The sequence below is a fragment of the Podarcis pityusensis genome (genome assembly GCF_964106645.2).
Source record: "Podarcis pityusensis genome assembly, chromosome: 8".
Classification (NCBI taxonomy): Eukaryota; Metazoa; Chordata; class Lepidosauria; order Squamata; family Lacertidae; genus Podarcis; species Podarcis pityusensis.
The window spans coordinates 88,189,756-88,212,425 of NC_138033.1; the positions used below are offsets into that span (position 1 = coordinate 88,189,756).

The following is a 22,670-nucleotide window of genomic DNA, read 5'->3' on the forward strand; positions in this document are numbered from 1 at the left end:
CACATTCCAGGGGGTCCCTTGAATGCCGCCAAACCCCACCACCACCACCACCACTGCAGAAATCCCTCAGGTCTACAGCAGGGAAGGCATTTCCTGGACAAGCTGCATCCTTCACCTGCCGGGCTTCCCCTAGTTCACAGAATGGCAGGAAGTTCCGTTGACATCACTGGCTCCATGCCAGTCAGGTGCCTGGAGCTTCCATCCCCATTTATTCCCCCCCCCCACACACACACACTCCCTGGCCCCTGAGAGCTTCAGTGCTTAGGCAAAGCCAGTTTTCTCAGTCTGAGGCTCACATGGCCATCTTTCAACTGCACTGGCTGCCTGTCTGCTGCTGGGCCAAGTCTAGTGTTCTTGCACTTGTGTACAAAACCCTGAATAACTTAGGCCCAGAATACCTTATGGACTGCCCTACCCTCTAGACTCAAAGTCGATCACTGGAACCCTGGGCGTGGGGAGTGACGATTAGTGGTTCCCTGTGGATGGAGGCCTCACTCATGTCAACCATGAGCCATGCTTTCAGTGTGGTGAGCTCATCTCCATGGATGAGACCTGGACACGGTGGCCAAGGAAGAGCCTGGTTGACCAGGTGTCTCATGGTGAAGGATGAGGGATGGAGAAAATGGCAAAACCTCTTAAGCCAAGCAGAAAATAGCCCTCCGCCTCCAAGACGCAGGGTCCCTTCTCTTGGACTTTACTTCTCCTGGAAGCTAAAACCCTGGCATTCCAGGTCAAGCCCCAAGACCTGGCAACTCCTTTGCTTCCACTTTCTTGAGCAGAGATATCAACCTCATGCTTCTGAGGCTTTGACTTTCCAGCAAGCGGTTCCTGGAGTTTTCTGGCCATGCTGGCCTACACTGTCCAGAGCCCTGATTGGCTTCAGGTGGCTACGCAGTTTAGCACAGACACCAGCAGAACCCAAAGCCTGGCAGTGAATGTTGGAAAGAGCCTTTCCCATCCTAGTGTCTTTCTGATGTTTGGGCTACAACTCCCATCAGCCTCAGCCAGCATGGGAGATGTAGGTCAAAACAACTAGAGGGCACCAGGGATAGGAAAACTGGTTTTTTAAACAACAACAACAAACAACAACAGATCATAACAAAGAGGGACCAATTGTTCAATGTGCCATGAAGTCCCAATCCTCTACCTGAACCAAAACCCCTGCCCCTCATCCCAGATGGCTAGGGACAAGAACTTCGCGCAGTCCCAGACGCATCTGCCTCTTTATCATTATGCTCTGCGTTTCAGGGCTAAGGTACGTTGGAGTTCCGGAGGATACTGTGGGTCCCTTGCAACAGAGGATCCTGTATCTGTGAGGGTGGACTCTATAGCAGGAGACCTGTCTGATCAGTTTCTCTGTCAAGTTCATGACCTTAGCCACTCAACTAGGTACCCACCACCTGCGTATTGTTGCCACAGAGACAAATAAGTGGCCTTTTCCTACATTACCTGGCTGGAGGCCACATCATACTGGGATGGAGAACATGAGGCCAAGGCAAACTGCAGATGCGTAAGTTATGTGCTTAAGTTTGGCTGACACTGGAGCAAGAGCCAGTGTGCTGTAGTGGTTGAGAGCAGTGGACTCGTAATCTGGGGGACCGCGTTTGCGTCTCCGCTCCTCCACCTGCAGCTGCTGGGTGACCTTGGGCCAGTCACACTTCTCTGAAGTCTCTCAGCCCCACTCACCTCACAGAGTGTTTGTTGTGGGGGAGGAAGGGAAAGGAGAATGTGAGCCGCTTTGAGACTCCTTCGGGTAGTGATAAAGCAGGATATCAAATCCGCGCCCCCCAAAAGACATGCCGCTGTGCCTCCAGCTTCCAGGCTGGAGGCCACATCATCCTAGGAACCCAGCCTGCGGCCACTGAGCCCTTCCCTGGAAGCCTAATGGGAAGCTCAGGCTGTAGACCTGCAGAAATAAAACCATAGATCTGAAAGACACCAGAGTCTCCACTAACCTTTATTCTATGAAAACTAAATCCTGAGAAAGTGCAGGCACCCCTGGAAGTCTCATAGATTGGTGTTCAAAACTATGATGAGTGTTGATTTAAATTAATTTTGCAAGTTTGCAAGGTGTAAATTGTTCCTAACTCAACTTTGCTGATTCATACATGCACTCAACTGATTACTGCAAGCAGGCAGGAAGGAAGATGGGTTGGTGCATGGATAAGAGTAGGAAGCCCTGAAAAACGTGCTCCTGGAACACAAGGCTGCTTTTCTCTCTCCTAGCAAAAGCACTTACTGCTTCAGAAAATTAAATCAACACCAGGCCCTGTCTTTTGCTGAGGTGAATATCAATATAGATTGACCCTCCAGATAAGCAGGAGCATTTGTGCTGATGAATCCCAGCGGCAACATTGGCATCACTGGCGCCAAAGTATCTCATTAGCTTCCCAGGAAACTGGCTGTTGTTGTGCCATCAGGAAGTGAAGGTGGAAGGTGAGGCCGCCCAGAGGCCTCCTGTGGAACTGCAGCTACACGCACCATATTCAACTACTGTACATTCTTCTGAAATGTGCAGTAGAAGTGTGAACACAACAAACAGGTGCTTGGAAACGCAATCGTCATCCAAGCATACCCATCAAAGAGATTGGAACAGTCAAAGTGCCATAGCAATGGGCAAGCTAACAGTTTTTTGCATTGTGATGTCTGAAGCTGCACTAAGAGCAACCTTAATGGTGATGAATCAGAAAGTTCCCGGTTTCTGCCACAAAGTGTCTTTAGACAGAAAGGAGAAAGCAGCTCCTAAGAGAGAGGAAGGGGCTGGAGAGCCTGTGCAGATGTGCTTCTATTGCTGCCGTTTGGTACAAGAGGTTCTTCAGGTTTTTGAAACCGTTCAACCCACCCCTGCAAAACCTGTTTACCAGAGGCAGTAGTGGGATGGAACGCAGGCATCATAGTTTCACTCCCTCTTTCAAAGCTCTCTGAAGCAAATTCTTGTCTGTCTCAGCCTCCCCCATTCTAGTGTCCTCTAGATATTTTGGGCTACAAGTTGCAATCCAATACATGTACAGCATTCAGGGATTGGGAAGGTTCTCCTAGGAAGTCAAACCTCTTTCAAACTCCCTTTCAATTCTTTTACAGCATTTAGAACTCTAGTTTAGAGAATAGGCGAGTAAGAAGGAACACACTAGAGGTTTATGCATGGCATAGAAAGAGTGGATAGAAAAAAGTTTTTCTCCCTCTCTCATAACACCACGACTTGCAGACATTTAATGAAGCTGAATGCTGAAAGATTCAGGACAGTGAAGGAAAGGACTTCCTCGTGCACTTGCTCCCACAGGAGGCAGCAGTGCCCATCAGCTTGGATGGCTTTAGGATTGGACAAATTCATGGAAGACGCAGGGCTGTCAGTGGCTCTGCTCTGCCTCCACAGTAATGCTTCTGAATCCCAGGTGCTGGAAGCCACAGGAGGGCAAAGGGCTCTTGTGCTCCAATCCTGCTTGCAGGCTTCCTAGAGGCATCTGGTTGGCCGTTATGAGAGAAGGAAACGGGGCCACTGGCCTGATTCAGCAGGCTCTTCTTGTGTTCTTATGCTGTGTCTCCATCTTGAGATGAGCCACATCAGGATTTGAATTCAGGTCCCTAATACCTGTTCTGATATTCTGTGCAGTGCTGGGATAAAAGAACAGGGAGGGTCTTCTGCCTTCATGCCTTCTTTGTGGTCATGTGAGTTATTATTTAATAGATTTTAATCCCAAGTCCCTTGAGCTCCAGCCAGTATGATCAGCCCTGGAATCCTACAGCTGTTCTGGCTGGGGTTGATGGGAGTTGTAGCCAAACATCTGGAGGGCACCAGGTTGGAGAAGACTGTCCTTCACCATAAACAGTGCAGGTGCTTGCTAGTTTGCCTTGCCCAGCCATACCTTGATTTTCTCTGCAGGCATGGATGGGTGATTTAAAGCCAAGCCCCTTCCTTCCTCCTAACCAGTTGGCATGGCTGTCCACTACCTGGCTGTCAGGAGTGGGAAGACCTCTGGCTTGCAGGATCGACTCACTGCCTTCCTACTAGAAACCACCCACCGAAACCTGGCGCAGAAGGGGTTTGTTTGGAATCCCAGAGATGAGCAGAGCTCGCAGTCTTTCTGCACAAAAATCCACTCTTGCTCACCCCACCTTAGCTTTCTTTATTTTAGCGGTGTTGTCGCCAGTTGCAAAACCGTTTTGGGAGCCAGGAACCCTCGCCCATCTACTTCCCAGCGCCCAGAGATCTCCCAGGAGCGCCTGACCTCCCTACCTTCCGCCCATCAACGCTCGCCTGAGTAAAATCCCCGCTCGCTCGCCTGCCTGCCAGCCTGCCAGGGAGCTGGACCTTTGCCAGAGCTGGATCTGGGGCACCTCCGCCCCCGCATGCAGCAGCAACAGCAGCCTCCCCCCCCCTTCACGTGCTCTCACATTGAGAGACTGGAGCGCGCGGCTGGGCGGGGGAGAGGAGTGGTACCCACGTGGAAGAAGCATCCCCTCTCCGCCTGGAAGCCAGAGTCCCGGGTGGGGCTAAGCCACGCTCCTCCCAGGGGTGGAGTTTTTTATATGGGTCGGGGGGGGGCAGGGGGGCTTCCCTAGTTCTTCTTAAGGCAGCCTTTTCGCTGGGTGTCTCCTTGCTTCCCCCTCCCAAAAAACCCTGGAGCCCATCATTTGGGGGAGGGAAAAGAAGAGGAGGACCCCAGAGCTGGGAGACGCATTCACGTGTACCGGGAGGGTGTTGCACCATATTTCGGAGCAGATCTGCCCGGGTTTAAGAAGAGGCTGAGCTGACGCGAGAACTAGTTCAGCATCAGGTGAGTGAGGGGCGTGTGTGTGTGTGTGTGTGTGTGTGTGTGTGTGTGTGTGTACGCGCGCTTGCTTGTGTATTCTTCATAGACCTGGGGGCTGGACTTTGGGCTGGGTGCCCCAGGAGTACCGTCCTCACTCCCCTGACCCTGTAGCAGCAACAGCACTAGAACTTGTGTAATAGTCCCAAGCTGCATTTTCTGCTGGGCTTGCCAGCCTCTACCAGCCTCAGAGCTAATTCTCCAAAGCTGGGGCAGAGTGGAGGGATGACAACCACAGCTATAACAGATATCCGCGTCTCCCGTCAAAAGCTGCAGCAATCTACCGCTCGGCCGCGTGCGCATCTGTCTGGGCAGTGGTCGGCGGCTGGCCTGCTGGGCTGGGGGCGGGTGGGAGACATGGGGGGGGTACCTGCTCCCCAGCTAGCGCTGGCATTCCAAGGCTAGCCTGCAGACCAAATTCCAAGAGGGGAAGGGTAGTCTGCCTTCATTCCTCTATCCCTTCCTACCATCAAATGCTGGTCTTGGAATCGAAAGGAAAGGATGAGGGGGGCTGGGGGGGCAGCCCCGTGCAGCTTTTTCTGAAAGAGGGCAGGCTGTGCATTGCAGCGCTGAAGGGGAGGACCTAAGCACACAAGCTCCAGTTGACAAACATTTTACAAATAAAGCAAACTGTCCATGAAATGGGATGTTGATGTGGGCACCAGCAGAAGCAGACTTGCTTGCATTTCCTCCCATTTTACCGTTTAAGAGACTACCTGGGTGTCCTGCATTGGAAACAGTATTGTAGACAAGATCTCTACATTGAAAGAAGTAGGAAATAATTTTTCTAAAAAAACATTTCAGAGAATGTTGCAGATATAAATGGTGGAAGTTGCCTTCCTGCTCTGACACTGGCCGACAGGTGCTTGTGATAGTTGCCTGGCCATGTCCTACTCAGCAGTTACTCCTCACCTGTTTTAAGTCTTATGTGTTCAGTTTATCCATATGTTTTATCTTATGCTGCGCTGTGACTGAAATAAACTTTGATACCGATACTGATACTCAGCAGTTACTATGTAGGCTTGAAAATAGCTGCTTGCCTGTGGCAAGTAAAAGTTGCCTCTGGCAAGAATGCTTTTCTAGGTTGGAAGAGTCTGTCTCCTCCCTCTCAATTTCATTTTCCTTTTTGCAGCCCTTAGACACGCTACAAATAACTATGACTAGACAGGGACTTGTGAAAAAATTTTTTGCAGGCTTGTAACTTCTGTGGACTTCATTTGCAAGGCTGCATTATCATAGCTGATGGGCTAGATGGGAACAGAGGGCAGGAAAAGACAATAAGTGATGGCCGTGACTTTCCTGAACAACAGGGTGGGGATTGTCTGGAAAAATGTAGAGAGTACCAGGCCATGCAGATAAAGGGCGGAGGGGGTGTTCTCATTTCCCCTGCCTCTATTGCAATGAATAGGAACTCTGCTTTACAGCTCACTCTTAAGATCTCATGTCTGTCTTCACCAGTAAATGGCAACCACAGGAGAGGGCTGTCTCAAGACAAAGAACACATTTTTAATACTTTCAGTGAGCGTGTTCTTACCCAGTAGAAGCTTCTAGGTTAAGGCGGGGTCACTGCAGAGTGTGGCCCATCCACATCTCAGCTTAGTGTGTCTTGCGATCCCCCCATGCTTCCTGTGGCTCCTTAGCCCACTTGGTGTTCTCCTCCATTTACTGCAGCCTCACATTTTCTTCTCCCTAGATCTGGAGATTCCTTAAAGGTAAAGGTAAAGGGACCCCTGACCATTATGTCCAGTCGTGACCAACTCTGGGGTTGCGGCGCTCATCTCGCTTTATTGGCCGAGGGAGCCGATGTACAGCTTCCGGGTCATGTGGCCAGCATGACTAAGCTGCTTCTGGTGAACCAGAGCAGCACATGGAAACGCCATTTACCTTCCCGCCGGAGCGGTACCTATTTATCTACTTGCACTTTGATGTGCTTACGAACTGCTAGGTTGGCAGGAGCAGGGACCAAGCAACGGGAGCTCACCCCGTCGCGGGGATTCGAACCGCCGACCTTCTGATTGGCAAGTCCTAGGCTCTGTGGTTTAACATCCGTTGCATAGGGAACATCTGATTTAGGGAGGAGAAAATTTGGGGTGGTAGTTGGAGGAGAATGTCACCAGGATGAGGAGGAATTAAAGGGGGCACAAGGGGTTCCCAATGGGCATTAAGCCAAGGTATGGATGGGCCGTAAGACTAAACTATGTGGGGCAGAAGATGAGTAGTCCTTGGGCAGCTGATCCAGACTAGCACCCTCCAGATGTTTTGGACTACAATTCCCATCAGTTGGCTGGGATTAATGGGAACATATGGAAGGTGCCAGATTGGGGAAGGCTGCAGTAGGACATGCTCTGAAGACTCCTGATACAGCCAACCACTTGGTGAAGCTAACAAGACTTGGGTCTGGGAGTGACCTCCCAGACCATATACTGAAAAACTGGTCCTAAAGGATCTTCTGGCTCCCAGTATGTTTCCAAGTACAATTCAAAGTGTTGGCGCTGATCTTTAAAGCCCTAAACAGCCTCGGCCCTGTATACCTGAAGGAGCGTCTCCACTCCCATCACTCAGCCCGGACAGTCAGACACTTAGGTCCTCCTCCAAGGGTCTTCTGCTGGTTCCCTCACTGCGAGAAGTGAAGCTACAGGGAACCAGGCAGAGGGCCTTCTCAGTAGTGGCGCCCACCCTCCCTTCAGATGTCAAGGAAATAAACAACTATCTGACTTTTAGAAGACATCTGAAGGCAGTTCTGTTTAGCGAAGTTTTTAAGGATGTTTTTAGATATGTTGTAAGCCACTCAGAGTGGCTGGGGAAAGCAGCAGAGAATGCCTAGGAGCCCCCTGGGCACTTCTATATGCCACCTTGAGCTCCATGGAAGAAAGGCAATATATAAATGTAGTCAGTAAGTAAGTGCCTCCTAATGACTGGATGTTTTCTTCCTTGGCACAGGGCAAGTGAGCGCAGCATCTCATGAGGAGAGAGAGCTGCTGCTGCCGCTGCCGCAGCCTTTTTTGCCACCTGCACTAGAGAGCTCTCCATCCTTCCATCTCTAAGGTAGAGTTGGGACGTGCCATGGACCAGCTGATGAATCTCCTCTACCTCAACTTCTCAGAGCAGCTGAGCCTGCTAGAGGAAAAGGACATGTCCTGCAGCGACTCTGTGGGGAACGGTACTTTCCTGATCGTAGCTTACAGCGCAGTCATTGCAGTGGGGTTGATTGGCAACCTCTGCTTGGTGTGTGTCATCATCCAGCAGAAGGAGATGAGAAACGTCACCAACATCTTCATCGCCAACCTCTCCTGCTCTGACATCCTCATGTCACTTGTTTGCATGCCTGTCACGGTCATTTACACCTTGATGGACCGCTGGATCTTAGGAGAAGTGCTCTGCAAGGCCAGCCCCTTTGTCCAGTGCATCTCCATCACTGTCTCCATCCTCTCCCTCGTATGGATTGCCCTGGAAAGGCATCAGCTCATCATCAATCCGACTGGGCGGAAGCCAGGAGCTAACCATGCGTACCTGGCTGTGGCCATTACCTGGGTGGTGGCCTGCTTCATTTCCCTGCCCTTCCTCTCCTTCACCATCCTGACCAATGAGCCCTTTCAGAACTTAAGCCTTCCCTTTGACCCGTTTGCCAACCACGTGGCCTGCATTGAGCACTGGCCATCGGATCAGCATCGCCTAGCTTACACCACCTTCCTCTTGCTTTTCCAGTACTGCCTGCCCCTGCTCCTCATCATGGCCTGCTATTTCCGCATCTTCCTGCGCCTTCAGCGTCGCAAGGACATGGTGGAGCGCTCCAAGGATGGCTCCCGGGCCACTAGCCACAGGAAGGTCAACATTATGTTGGCTTGCATCGTCGTTGCTTTTGCCGCCTGTTGGTTTCCACTCACTGTCTTCAATGCCCTCTATGACTGGGACCATGAGAAGATCTCAGTGTGCTACCACAACTTCATCTTCTCCCTCTGCCACCTTATGGCCATGGCTTCCACTTGCATCAACCCCATTATGTATGGTTTCCTCAACAGCAATTTCCAAAAGGAAGTCAAGGCATTGCTGTATCGCTGCAGCTGCAGCAGTGAGAAGGACAAGTATGAAAGCTTCCCCCTTTCCACAGTCAGCACTGAGATCTCCAAGGCCTCGCTCCATAGCGGGGCTGGCACCAGTACCCACGCGTGACTGCCAAGATCCCATGCAGTGCCTTCCAACAGCAACCAGTCCCTTTCTCAGCTGAGCCAAGCTGGAAGTATCTCCACTGTCTGCATATTTCCAATTCTCCGGTTACTCCACCCCCCAACCCATCTCATACCAAACTTGTATCAGGGATCATCTGCAATTATCTGGGGTATCCCATTTCAAACAAAGAATATGTACTGAGGTGGGGAGGGAATGACCCAGAGGATTGGGGAACAGTGTGTCTTGAGTTCAAATCCAAGCTTGCCCATCAGTTATTCTCTTTGACCCTTAACCCATCTTAACATTTGGAGCTTTGAAAACTTCCTTGAGAATATGGTTGTACTCCACTAAAACGGATGGAAACTGTGAGTTCTGGGAAAATAACTAAGCAACTTACATTCCGCTTAGCCTCTCAAGAAGATCCAAGGGCCCCTAAATAAATCATCCAACTCTGTTAAGAGTTGCATTCATCAGCATTAGGCAACTTAGAAGCAGATCGTCACAAATGGTCCTTCAAAGAGAAGATTGATCATGGCAAAGAAACATTTCCTGAAAGAAAGCTTCCCCAGCACTCCTGATTTTTTTGTGCTAGACTGAACTTCAGGACAACATTGGGTGTGTCCTAGGTTGTATTCTCCATTCAGATGGACCAACTTGGGCTTGACAGGCCTGGTCATTGTCCTACATGAACTAAATGTGTTCCCTGGTACAAGGACCGAAGCTTGGTGGTAGAACATCTGCTTTGCATGCAGAAGGTCCCAGGTTCAATCTCCAGGCTGGACTGGAAGGAGACTCCTGTCTCACATCATGGAGACCCACCACTGCCAGTCAATATAGGCAGCACAGAGCTGGACGAACCAATGGGCTGATGTCCTGTGTTCCAGAAACGTCTGCAGTGCTCTGGGAATCCATGGTAGACGTGTCCCTTGAAAAGCATTTTTTGAAGGTAGGAACCTGGAAAAACAATGCCCTAAGTGAGTCTCCATCTCCATGCAAATGGAATTATCCTGGTTGAAGAAGAGCTTTAAAAAATAGAACTGGTAAGATCCAAACTGGTTCAGCTGAAATCCTTAGTATGAAATGTCTGGGTAATACAGCAAGATTTTGAGAGAGCCTCCCAGTCATCCCAACGGCCAAGGCAGAAAACTTTAACGGCCTTCCTCTACCCCACCCTGGATGGTTTAGTCTGCATTTTCCCCACCTGAAGAAATGTTTTGCCCCACTCAAAAACTTGCTATCATGTCCTGTCAATATAATTGCATCAATTGAAACTTTGTTTGATCTTCTCTCTTTCTTTTGAATAATAATAAAGCAAGCGTTTCCATAATAGAAACTGAGAAAGATGAGATATTGTTCTGATTGGTTCTGCCCTTTTATTTCCATGAAAATTAGTCCATTTAATATAAAGAACTTATGAGTTTGGAATGTGTATTAAGACATGGAGCTTGAAGGGTTTTGGCTTTGAGAGCTCTGCCTTCATTTGCCTATTGGAACTACCGTATATGATCAGCAATTCTCATTTATTGCACATTTACTGGGGAGAAGGGGGTGAGAAATACTTCATTCCTAAAACTCTCTGGATGCAAAATGCACTGCATTAAAAGGATGAGTCAATGAGTGCTGGCACTGCATAATCCAGCTGAGGACAGTGATGTGTAGCTTAGTGTCCCTTTTTTTTTCTAACACAGGGAGACCGTTCAGAACGGTATTATCATTTTAGCCTTAATATTTAAATCAGGAATGAACAGGATCTGGCCTTCAGAGGGCACCTTTTCATCAGATGGCCTGAGCAAATGTCAGTCACATGAGGATGTAATCAGTTTCCCTCATCAGGATAAAGAAAAAGTTGCCATCTTGTAAGAAACAAAGAGTCCCCCGTGTTTCAGGGTACATCTCTCTCATGCATGTAATATGTAAATGTGCACAACTGAATGTTATGCTGTGCCGGAGTGCATATGCCTTCTACCAGCCTTCCCCCCAAGCTGGGACTCCCCAGGCGTCTGGGACCACAATTCCCATCAGTCCAGCCAGCAGGGAAGCCCTTGCAGATGAGTGGCTGGAGCTCTACCGAGGACCCTGCACTCCCACGAGGGGGCTGGCTTTGGGTAGTGAAATGCATTTGCAACCCGGAAGCTCATTGTCTGGAGAGGAGAGCAGCCCTCAAGAACAGAGAAGTAGGCTATCCCCAATTTAAATAAATCCATGATTGAGGCAGAGGTGAACATCCAAAACAAAGCAAATGCAAATCCCAGTTGCATGTTCCAACCAAGGAATTTAAATGGCAAATGGCAGCTAGATGCATAATTATTTGTACAGCTAAATTCAGTTTTCTCCCTGCTGCTGGTGCACTTAATGGGGAGATCAGGCAACTGACTGTACGACTACCCATCCTTAATGCTACAAGTAACACAGATGGTCTATTCTGTCTTTATTGCTTATTAGGAGCTTAGATACCTCTCACTTGTTTCTTGAGAACAGTCCTCTTTTTGGGGGGGGGGAACTACCGTAGTTGCTGACCAAGGCTCCATAATGATTAATCTGAAAATAATGTAATTGAAATTCTTAGTAAGTTGAGCTTTGTAATATTTTTCAGGGGGTGGGAATCCATTCAGGATATCAGGACGCTGTCACAGGCAAGATTCCGTTCATTCAAATCAGAATGGCATCTGTGGTATTGCACTATTTACAGTCTGTAGCAGCCTTCCCTGACCTTTGGTCATCCAGGTGTTTTGGACTACAAGTCCCATAATTCCCAGGCAGCATGACCAGTAGTCAGGATAGTGGCAGTTGCAGCCCCAAACATTTGGAGGCACAACGTTTTTGGCAAGCAGGTCTAAAGCTTTAACTCATTCATCACCTGGGCCAAAACCAAATGGCACAAGTGTGTATGTATGTGTGTGTGTGTGTGTGTGTGTGTGTGTGTGTGTGTTTAAAAAGGCCATTAGGTTTGAGTGAATGATTGTAACAACGAATTAAAAAGAAAATAGTAAAGATGGCATTCCTTGTATTAGTGCGAAGTCACTTTTAATCATCTTCTACATTGGCTCACATTTCTTTCAAAATCACCCAGAATTCCTGACCAGTGTGAGCGCTCTTGTTCTGTTTCATAAATTAGTTGTAATTGATCTTTCTGCCATGCTTTCCTTAATATTATGTTATCAATCAGTAAAAACTGTGAAGTGTCTTGTGGCACCTCAAAAGCTAAAAAATATTATTATTATGGCATAAAGTTTCATGGACTACTACAGTCTAGAACATTTTTCCATTTTGGCTTGTGGCTTTAATGAAGACTGATTTGACATGGGACATTTCTGGGTTTTCACTCTGATCAGAAAATCCATAATGCAAAAGAAAGTGTATTGCTAGCAAATATGTTACTGTTGTAAAGATAAAAATAAAAATCTGGACCTCAGACTAAAAGACTAAACCTTCAGAAGGTGACTAAGACATATCACAAACTTTTTCACAGGTAAAATTCCACTAGACTTCCTGGGGCTAACTTTTATGGAGATAGCTTTGGGCTGGGATATCAGCTATCTCACTCCCTACCCTGGTCCATTTCTAGTCCATTTATTAACTGAGTCTCATGCCCTGGCAAAAATGCTGCAATGTTTGGGATGCACAGATCAAGCCAGAGGATTTTTTCATAACATTCATAGGAAAGACATACAAGATCGTATCTAATGCTAGCCATAGAGTTATTTTTTTGAGATTCACAGTCATGGCTAACTTAGGTAGATTGATTTCAATGGGTCCACTCTGAGCAAAAGTTAGTTGGACACACTCTGATATTTACAAGCATAAAGCAAGCATTCTAGAATATTTGTCTAAGCTAAGTGTGTTCGTCCAACCTTTCAACATCAGCTGAATGTATCCTAATGCCTGATCTCTTAATATGGTGATGTCTGCTGACTCCTAGATCTAGGAACTTGCGGGCAAACAGTGCTTGTGTTTTCAACCAGTTTTGAAACATGTACTTTATTTAACTGCATAGGCATGGGTCTACTTTGTGAGAAGAAGAAAGTCTGTTTTGCTGCCACTTCCTTTACCTAATACATGAGCAATGTCCTTTAAATAAACTTGAGGCTGCACATGGAAAGCAAGGTGTGTGTCCATGTTCCTGGGTTAGTTGTGAGCAAGCTTGCTTACTGAGGACAGGAAAAAACTTTGCCCATGTTCAGATATGCTTTTCTCTAGTGAACCAGAACATGTGGAGAAAAAAACCCTGATGTAGACTGGCCCTCCACAACATGGTGCAGACGTCTTGGACTTCAACTCCCAGCTGCCCCTTTGCCAACACAGCAGGTGGAAGTTGCAGTTTGAAACATCTGGAGGGTACCAGCCTGGGGAAGGAGGGGATCCGTGGTCTCCCTCTAAGCCTGGCAGGAACTGACAGGAACAGGGACTCACTAAAGCAGTGTAAAAGTTAAGGTTCTTTATTGAAACTCCTCCAGGTTTGATGCCAAGTTCAAAATCACTGGGGTGAGATAGAAACCGTCCCTAACTGGCAGTGGAGGCCAGCCTTTTTCTGACCCAGAATTCCTCAGAAATATAGTGGCTACACTACAATTTTATATCATTTCTAAACCATTTAACTGTCTTGGCTTCATCCTGAAGAATCTTGGAAACTATAGTTGCTGAAGATGTTTAGGTGAGAGTTTGGCTCTCTGGCCACAAGATGGTTGTTTTAGGGCAAGCAGGCAGGACAACAAGGGACATTTTTCTTTGCAACAGAAGGGCTAGAAAAACATTGCTAGCCTCTTTTTTATACAACAAGTGTTTTTCTCCTTGAAACTAACTTGGAGAGTATATTTATGTCACAGTCAGTTAAAAAGATATCCCCATGCAAGCTGTCAGACCACACAGCAAATCTGATAGTTCTATATCAGTTTAATCATCAAGGTCCTCCCTCCGCCCTCAAAGAATCCTGGGATCTGTAGTTTTATGAGAGTGCTGGTAGCTACAGTTCCCAGCCTCCCATGAAGCAAAGTTCTGACTTCTGAAGCAGTTTGGCTCTGCAGTGTAGATGTGCCCTTTAACTGTGCAGAGGCTCATTTGGTCTGTGAAATCGACTTCTTCTTCTGTTTTGCTTGAACTATAATAACAGTAATCCAATTATATTCCAGGGAGGGGGTATGTGCCATAAAACTGGTTGTATTATATGGCTTCCCCCCCCCAAAAAAAAACCTGCTAGGAAAGAATAAAACATGCTGCAGTTACAAAATCCCAACTGTCTTTTCTTCGGCTTTGTTGTGTCTCTCCTTTGGTGTGTGGACTTGGGCAGGGTGTGCCAAGGAGCACTCAAACTTATGGGACAGGTCAGAGGGTGGGGATTGAGGGGCACACGCATACTCTCATGACACCAACCCCCCCTTTGTGGAGGGGGGTTCCTCGCATTTGGCCTGCTGCCTCCCTCACCACCCCGGCCTCAAGTCACGTAGATGGACCGGGGCCAGCAGTCAACATGGGACGGCTCCCACAGGGGGCTTGAGCCACAGCTCTAGCCTCTCTCCCAAGCTGGTGTCAGAAGAGACTCCAGCACCAAAGAGGAGGGAAGGTCAGGTCAGGGTGGCGGAGGAGTCCAAGTGGTGGCTGAAGAGATGCACCAATGGGGGGTGAGGAAGGAGAGGGCGAGGGAGGCAAAGGAGGTTGCTCCTTCCCCCTTCTTTCTATTGTCGCTTGTCAGCCACACCTACAGTAATGCAGCCGCCATTTTGGGCCAGCTGCCACCCTCTCATGCCCACTGGTGTCAAGGAGGAAAGGGCTTCTCTTGGGGTTGGGGAGGATAATACAGCAGTTGCAAGGACAGTGACAGAGAGTGAGGAGAAGAGAGGTGGTGGGCAACATCAACTGTTATAGGAATTCTAAGGTCTTATATATATTAAACGTTCATAAAAATGTACATGGCAAACACATACATAAGTATATAAGCCATGTGTCTGAAATAGTACAGGAGAACAATCCTGAAGCCATTTTGACTCTTCCAGTAACCTCAAATGTTCTCCCCATTGCTCACAAATCCTGTCTTAAGGGTGAGCCTGTGACCTGGATTCAGGAACTGAGTATTTACCATCACTAAAGAATGGCTTGGATAGTGTTCTTGAAGCTACCAGCATGAGTTTGACTAAACTGCGGGAGGCAGTGGAAGACAGAAGTGCCTGGCGTGCTCTGGTCCATGGGGTCACGAAGAGTCGGACATGACTAAACGACTAAACAACAACAAAGAATGACCAGGCTGCCCAGATGTAGCAATGATTGACCATTGACAGGTTTTCTGCTGCAGACCACCCCCTGTGATTTATTTCTGCTGGGGACCCCCTCTTTCTGTGACGTATATATGATGTTTTGGGCGGTGGTCTTGAGCTACAGGGGAGGCAATTTCAAAAGTCTATATAAGAGCTTGCACACCATTGTTCTAGGTTCTTCTCCTCCCTCCCTGCGTGGGGGGAGTGGGGGGATTCTGTTGCAGCAGTTCAATAAAGATCAGACTTATTAGCTGCTTTGCTTCTCAATATTCTCTGGTTGGCCTCTGTTATTTTCTCCTACTAATAGAGAACTTGCATAAGGACTCTATATGGGCTCTTGGATACCCCATAAGGGATATAGGAACAGTTTTTTCTTATAACACCAACCAATGAACTGGACCCACCCTCTGCCCTGTCTGCACAAACTCTCGCTCTCCCCCAGCCACCCTCTGCCCATGCAGTTTTGAAGAGGAGGAGTTTAAATATGGGGGGGGGCTGGCAGGCTTCCCATTTGAAATCCAAATGGGACTGGGGACTCTTTTATTAATAATATTTTTATTGGTTTTACACAATTGTATACATTTTAACTTTAACCATTTCAAACATTAAAATAAAAGGTTCTTTTGAACCTTCGGACCTCCTTCCCTCCCTCCATGGATTCCATATTTAAGATTACATTTTCTGCATCTTTTACCATTATCCATCTATTATATATCCCTAGTTACCGCAGTCAGTTCCACATTATTATTATTATCATTTATTTCATTTCTATACCGCTTTATATTACAAGTGTCATTACATCCCTGCCAATGATTTTAACTGTTTACAGTGGTCTTTTAAATAAATTAAGAATTTACTCCAGTCTTTTAAAAATACTTGATCTTCCTGGTTTCAGATCTTCCCCGTCTGTTTCGCCATCTCTGCCTACTCCATCAGTTTCGTCTGCCATTCTTCTTTTGTTGGTACTTCTCCTTCTTTCCATCTCTGGGCTAGTAGCATTCTCCCTGCTGTCGTTGCATACATAAAAAGTCTTTTGTCCTCTCTTGGTATCTCTTCACCTATTATACCTAACCAAAAGGCTTCTGGTTTATTAACAAATGTATTTTTAAATATTTTCTTTAATTCATTATATATAATTTCCCAGAAAGCCTTTACCAGTGTACATGTCCACCACATATGATAAAAAGTATCTCCCTTCCCTTTGCATTTCCAACACAGATTTGAACTCGTTTTGTACATTTTTGCAATTTTACTCGGTGTTAGATACCAACGATACATCATTTTCATATAGTTTTCTTTCAACAAACAGCATGCAGCAAATTTTATTTCCTCTTTCCATAACTTTTCCCAAGATGAAAGTTGGATATTATACCCAAAATCTCTAGCCCAATGTATCATCACTGCCTTAACTTCTTCATTTTTTGTATACCGTTCCAAAAGTAATTTTTACATTTTTTATAACACTATTATTTTCAAACAGATCTATTTCAAACCTCGATCTCACTGTATCAAAACCATTTTTTTGTCTAAATTAAAAACATCATTTAATTGGTGATACTGTAACCACTCCGTTAATAACGCTCTTACATCTTCAAATTTCCTCAATTTTAGTTGGTCTTCTGCCTCTATTAACAAATCTGGTCCAATTCCCTCTCATATTTAATTTTTTAACTGAAATTGCTTCCAAGGGAGAGAGCCACCATGGTGTTCTGCGTTCTAGTAAGTTTTTATATCTATCTCATACCTCGTAGATTGATTTTCTTACCAAGTGGTTCAGGAATCCTTTATGTGCTTTCCTTTTATCATACCATAAATATGTGTGCCACCCAAACCTGTTACCATGACCTTCCAAATCTAGTAAATCTTTATAATATAACTTCAAATCAAGCAAGGAGAATCCTCCTCTTTCTTTAGGATCAATTAGTAACTTTTATTTTATTCTTGGTTTCTTTGGGACAGGGGACTCTTTTGTCCAAAAAAGGGACAATCCCGTTTTTCTAGGGACAAGTGGCAACCCTACTCAAACTGGACATTTGAGGAGATGGGACCTAAGTTACTGAGCAACTGTGGACTGTCCATGCTCAGTCCTTGGACCTCTTTCCTGGTGCTGAAGGGCAAAAAGATTCCTGCATTGCAGGCGGTTGGACTAAATGATTCTCGTGGTCCCTTCCAACTCTACAATTATATGATTCTCTGGTCCTCTCCTCCCCACCATGTGCCCCCCAAATGGGCTAGGGCCATGTTTAAGAACCCCTGGAACAGTGCAGGGGATGGCAGAGTGGGATTGGTCATGAAGAGTCGGACACGACTGAACGACTAAACAACAAACTGAGGTCAATTAATTTCAATGGGTCTACTCAGAGTAGAAGTCACTTGGCTACAACTGCATATCCTCCAAGTGCCTCTGTTTTCCAGGGACAGTCCTGGGATTACAAAAACCACCCCAGCTTCTGATTTGATCCAGGAATGTCCCTCTTTCCCCCACCAGTGTTGCCACCACTGAGCTCGGGGAGGAGGAGGAGCCGGTTCTTGTCCTGAGCGATGGCAGTGGTGGCTGCTGCTGCTGTTGCCGCTACAAGGGAGCACCCCACAGCCTTGCCATGCTGCTGCCGGCTTCCTCCCTGGGGCAGCTCGTAGTGGCTGCTGGAGAGCAGGCAAGGTGGAGGAGACATCTGCTGCTCCCTCAAAGGCCCTTTCTCCCCTCCTGCCCCTCCATTATTTATTTAATTGTTTAATTTCATATATTTATATACCACTTAATACTGAAGATACTCCAGGTGGTTCACAAAACAACAAATAAAACATGTACATATACAAACAATTAAATGGAAAGGCTATAATACAATATTACAGTCTTCAAACAACTTACGGTCTTCAAACAAAAACATCTTGGAGGTCCCAGGCCACAGAGAGGTTAGGCTGGCCTCAACCAGAGCCAGGGCTTTTTCGGCTGTGGCCCCGATCTCGTGGAACGCTCTGTCACAAGAGACCAGGGCCCTGCGGGACTTGACATCTTTCCGCAGGGCCTGCAAGACAGAGCTGTTCCACCAGGCCTTTGGCCAAGGCACAGTTTGACCCCCTCCTTTGGCAATCCTCACAGAACCCTAGCCCAATTGGTTGCCATTAATCTGATTTGAATTCATTTTATAATGAAATGATTTTAGAATGTGTATCATTTTATTGTTGTTAGCCGCTCTGAGCCCAGCTTTGGCTGGGGAGGGGGGATATAAATAACATTTTATTATTTTATTATTATTTATTATTAAGCAAGAGTGCAATACAATGCAGAAAAACAATTAAAAAAAACCTACACAGAAACACAGCAGTCAATTCTGAAACCTTTTAGCAAGCAAGTTCAAGCCCTTGCCCCCTCCTCTTTATCTTTAAACTGCACTTGGAACAGACACCCCTTCAAAGAGAGGGCTTGGAAGAGGGGAGCCCAGGACCGTCTGTTGAGATCACCCCCGATCTCCAGCGACAGAAGCAGAGACCAGGAGAAGGTGAGTTGCCTCTCTGCCCAAGACTGGATTACTTCTGAATTATTCCAAGCCAATCTGAAGCAGTGGGTTCCAACGGCTGCCAGACCTTTGATGCTATCAGCCCATAAAGCAAGATTCCAGTTGGCCGGCACGTTCAGTATTATTATTGCCAGCTTCAAGGAGGGTGCCAGAAATTGAACTTGTGATTAAAGGCCTATTAGTTCAGTAAGTATCATCACAAAATTGTATGCTAGCCAAGTTCAGTATTGGGGCAGTGCTAATAAGGTCATTTCCAAGGATCAAGTGCGTTTTAGAGCAGGTTATTCTGTATAGCCTATGGAACAGCCTTCCTATTGCTATACTAAGGTGAATTCCATGGCTGGGGGCCAGGCCTCTTCTCCCTCATCCATTGGGGGCAGCAGCCATTCTGTCCAAAAGACCAGCAACATCTGGCACCTCCTCCCCCTGAACAATACAAGCCAGTCCTTACAAAGAACAACTGCTTAAGAATTGGTCCCCGAGTTTGATTTTTCCCCTTCTCCCCCATCCCTTTTCCCTTGTGTGTCTCTTTTTTTTTTTATTTACTGTAAGACCATCTTGTTTTAACTGATTGTGTGTAAGACACTCTGGGAGCCTTTTTGGCTGAGGAGCAAGGTACAAACACTCTAAATAATAATTATATCTGCATTTTCTGGAAAGAGTTGAAGACATTTTTTGTTCCCACAGGGTTTCCCAGGTGGATAAATGGGTCGTGGCTTCAGTGTGGTTTTAAATTGATTTGTTTTTGTTTTTTACTGTTTTCAATTCTCTGATGTGCAAATTGCCTTCAAGTGGTGGTTTAGAAGGCGATTAATAAATCATTTGCAATAATAAAAGCAATAATAGTAGCAGTAAAAATAATAATAAGGCACCTGTTTTTTCCATCTAACATAGCATGGTCTGCTCTGACCGAAGGCTGGCCAGAGGGTCTATGGTGCATGCGCAGAGTGGGCCTGCAGAATCCCCACAGACCATCTGCAAGAAATCGAAATCTCAGCTCTTCCTTGCCCTGGAAACAAGAGGGCTTTATCATTGAAAGGCAGATTGGCAGAGCTTGCCTCAGAGGCAAGCTAACACTCAGCACACGAACTCATGCCGCAAAGTTAAGAAATGAAGAATGGAACACTCTTGCCACTGGGCAGTGTGGCAGAAAAGAAATATGGCACACTTGCAAGTTTGGGTTGGTGGGAGCTCAGACACAATTGGATCTCATTTGAAGATGCCCCCAGGGACTGGATCCTTAGGTAACATTCCCTGAAGCCCCATATCAGATCCAGACCCCAGATCAGTAGCTTCATTTTCGCCCCTCCCTCATCTGATGCCATATCCACATCAGCTCGCACCTCCAAAGCACCACACGGGGTGTCAAATTCTCCAGCTGCAGTCCTGGCTTGCTTTGTGACATGTTCACAATCAGAGTATTCAGGGCTGTTTTCCGCTGGAACTCACTGGAACTCAGTTCTGACACCTGTCGGGGCGGCACCATTGTCACTATGTGAGAGCAAGGGAGACATTCATGGTGAGTTACACCCCCTCCTTTCTAGAAAAATTGCACTGAGAGTATTCCTCCTCATTCCCTGCCTGGCTCCATAACCTGTTCCACATCCACCTTCTTCTTTCCAAATCACGGCCACCGTGCTTCTTTGTCTCTGAACCTCAGAGGCAGACAATGCCATAGGAAGAATCATGCTCGGAGCATACGTGTTTGGCTTCTGTGGATGAGTCACCCTCTCCCGGCCCATGACTTTGGCCTAGTAAGTCCTTCCTCCCAGCCAGCTGCCCTGGCCTTGAAGCTGACAGGATGTGGGTTGCAGGTGGCTTAGGAGAAGGAAGGGGCCTTTGTTTTTGCCGCCACTGCCACAAATCCTGGAGCTGATGAGGTAAAGAGCCTGCTGCTGACGCTGGAGGTGGTCTCCTGTTGTGCTCAGCTGTGACACACTCACGCACCCACCCCAGCTCCTTTCCTTACAAGATAGATGTGTGCTCCTCAAGACAGCAGCTGGCTGAGGGAGGCAGGAAGGAAGGGCAGCAAAGCAGCAGTGGGGTGAGGAAGCGAGAGAGCTGGCTTCGCTTCCTCAAGGACTGGTGTCCCAGATGCCAAGTGCAAAGGTTGTTCCAAGCAAAAAGACCTTCTCAGCTTTTGGCACAAGACTAAGCCCCCAGGCCTACTTTCTGCAGCTGCCAGACTCAGAAGATATGTCCTAAACTCTTGTTTACCTGTTAATAGTAATTCTTTGCATTAATGCCGTGCTAAAAAAAAGTGCTTCTTCTCCTACTTTATCTCAGGGCACCTCCAGACTGTCAGAGTCTTGCAAGAGGGATTCAGGTGCATACTGGAAATCTACACTACACATCTAAAGCAGTATCACACCACTTTAAACAGCCATGGCTTATCACAAAGAATCCTGGGAACTGTAGTTTTTAAGAGCGCTGAGAGTTGTCAGGAGACCCCTGTTCTCCCCATAGAGCTACAACTGGCAGAGTGGCTTGACAATTAATCATTCTTCCCAGGGAACTCTGAAAATTGTAGTGCTGAGATGGGAATAGGAGTCTCCTAACAACTCTAAGCACCCTTAACAAACTGTTTGTGGTGGTATCACCGTCCTTCGGATGCATAGTGCAGAGGGGGCGTTAGAGTCAGCAGAAAGGAAGTTGGTTAAAGTGCTCTGTTGTCCTAGGCAGGGGTAGGCAACCTAAGGCCCGGGGGCCGGATGCGGCCCAATCACCTTATAAATCCGGCCTGCAGATGGTCTGGGAATCAGCGTGTTTTTACATGAGTAGAATGTGTCCTTTTATTTAAAATGCATCTCTGGGATATTTGTGGGGCATAGGAATTCGTTCATTATTTTTTTCCAAAATATAGTCCAGCCTATCACATGGTCTGAGGGATGGTGGACCAGCCCATGGCTGAAAAAGGTTGCTGACCCCTGTCCTAGGGCAACAAACCCAGTTTCAGCAGGAACTTAAACCTGGGTCTCAGCAGACTTAACTTGACACTCAAACCACTACACCATACTAGAATATTATATTTTTGTGTATTCTAGAATATATTTATATTCTAGCTCCACTTGCTACTCCTGCCTACCCTTTTGTCAACCAACCCACTTGACACCTCCTGCCCCCCACTTCTCCCCCAAAAGCTGGCCCCAAGCCCCACCCTCATTTAAAAGGGAGAAGGGGCTTCCCAGAGCAGCGTGCTCAACCCTTGCATGAAGCTCCTCTTCCCCCCTCCATTAAACCCCACTGCAGACAGTCTTTGGGCTGCTGGGATGGGGAGGAGCTTCTCTGCAGAGTCTGCCTGTGAGCCCCAGGTGGGCTGGGCGGGGGCTCCTGCTGGGTTGCCTTTGGGCCCAGTGAGGGCAGAAGTTGCGCAGCAACAGCCTCAGAGCCCAGCCATTTTCATGGGAATTGATGGCTACCCCTGCACTTCACAGAGCAGGTTGCTAAAGGGCTCTGTGACGCTCCTTTCCCCTCTCTGTTCAACCTTGCTGCAGCCACATTTAAGGGGGGGGGGGGGACCTCAACCGCTGTGTGAGGTGCCTCTCCCTCCGTTAATCCACACTGCCCCTAGTGGAGGCAGGAGGCGCTTCACATTGTCTCCCTCTCCGCTAAACAGCTTGCCTAGGCCTGTCCGTCATTCCTCACACTGACTCCTATCAGCCACTATGGGTGCATTTGACATCTGGGGGCAAAGTGATTGTGGAGTGGGGGTGTTAGGAACATAGGAAGCTGTCTCCTACTGAGTCAGACCATTGGTCCTTCGCAGTGCTTTTTTTCTAAAAAAATGTTTACGGGTACTCTCATTTTGACTCATGAAAAACACCATTTTATAGTTCAAATCAGGGGCAATAAATACAGTAAATGGACAAAAGTACAAAGATTCACAAATGTTTAGGGGTATGCGTCCCCCCAGAAAAAAGGCACTGGTCCAT

At 47.2% G+C, this 22,670-nt stretch overlaps 1 long non-coding RNA gene and 1 pseudogene across 2 annotated transcripts; both read left to right on the plus strand.

The window, feature by feature from the left end:
* Positions 1-4,441: 4,441 nt before the first annotated feature.
* LOC308483876 (neuropeptide Y receptor type 1 pseudogene) lies at positions 4,442-10,316 on the plus strand (annotated as a pseudogene). The gene is made up of 2 exons (XR_013991467.1): positions 4,442-4,775; positions 7,749-10,316. The product of XR_013991467.1 is annotated as a neuropeptide Y receptor type 1 pseudogene (transcript).
* Positions 10,317-11,634: 1,318 nt separating this feature from the next.
* On the plus strand, positions 11,635-14,205 carry LOC308482349. The gene is made up of 2 exons (XR_013989241.1): positions 11,635-11,882; positions 11,913-14,205. It is a non-coding gene; the product is annotated as an uncharacterized lncRNA (long non-coding RNA).
* Positions 14,206-22,670: the final 8,465 nt, after the last annotated feature.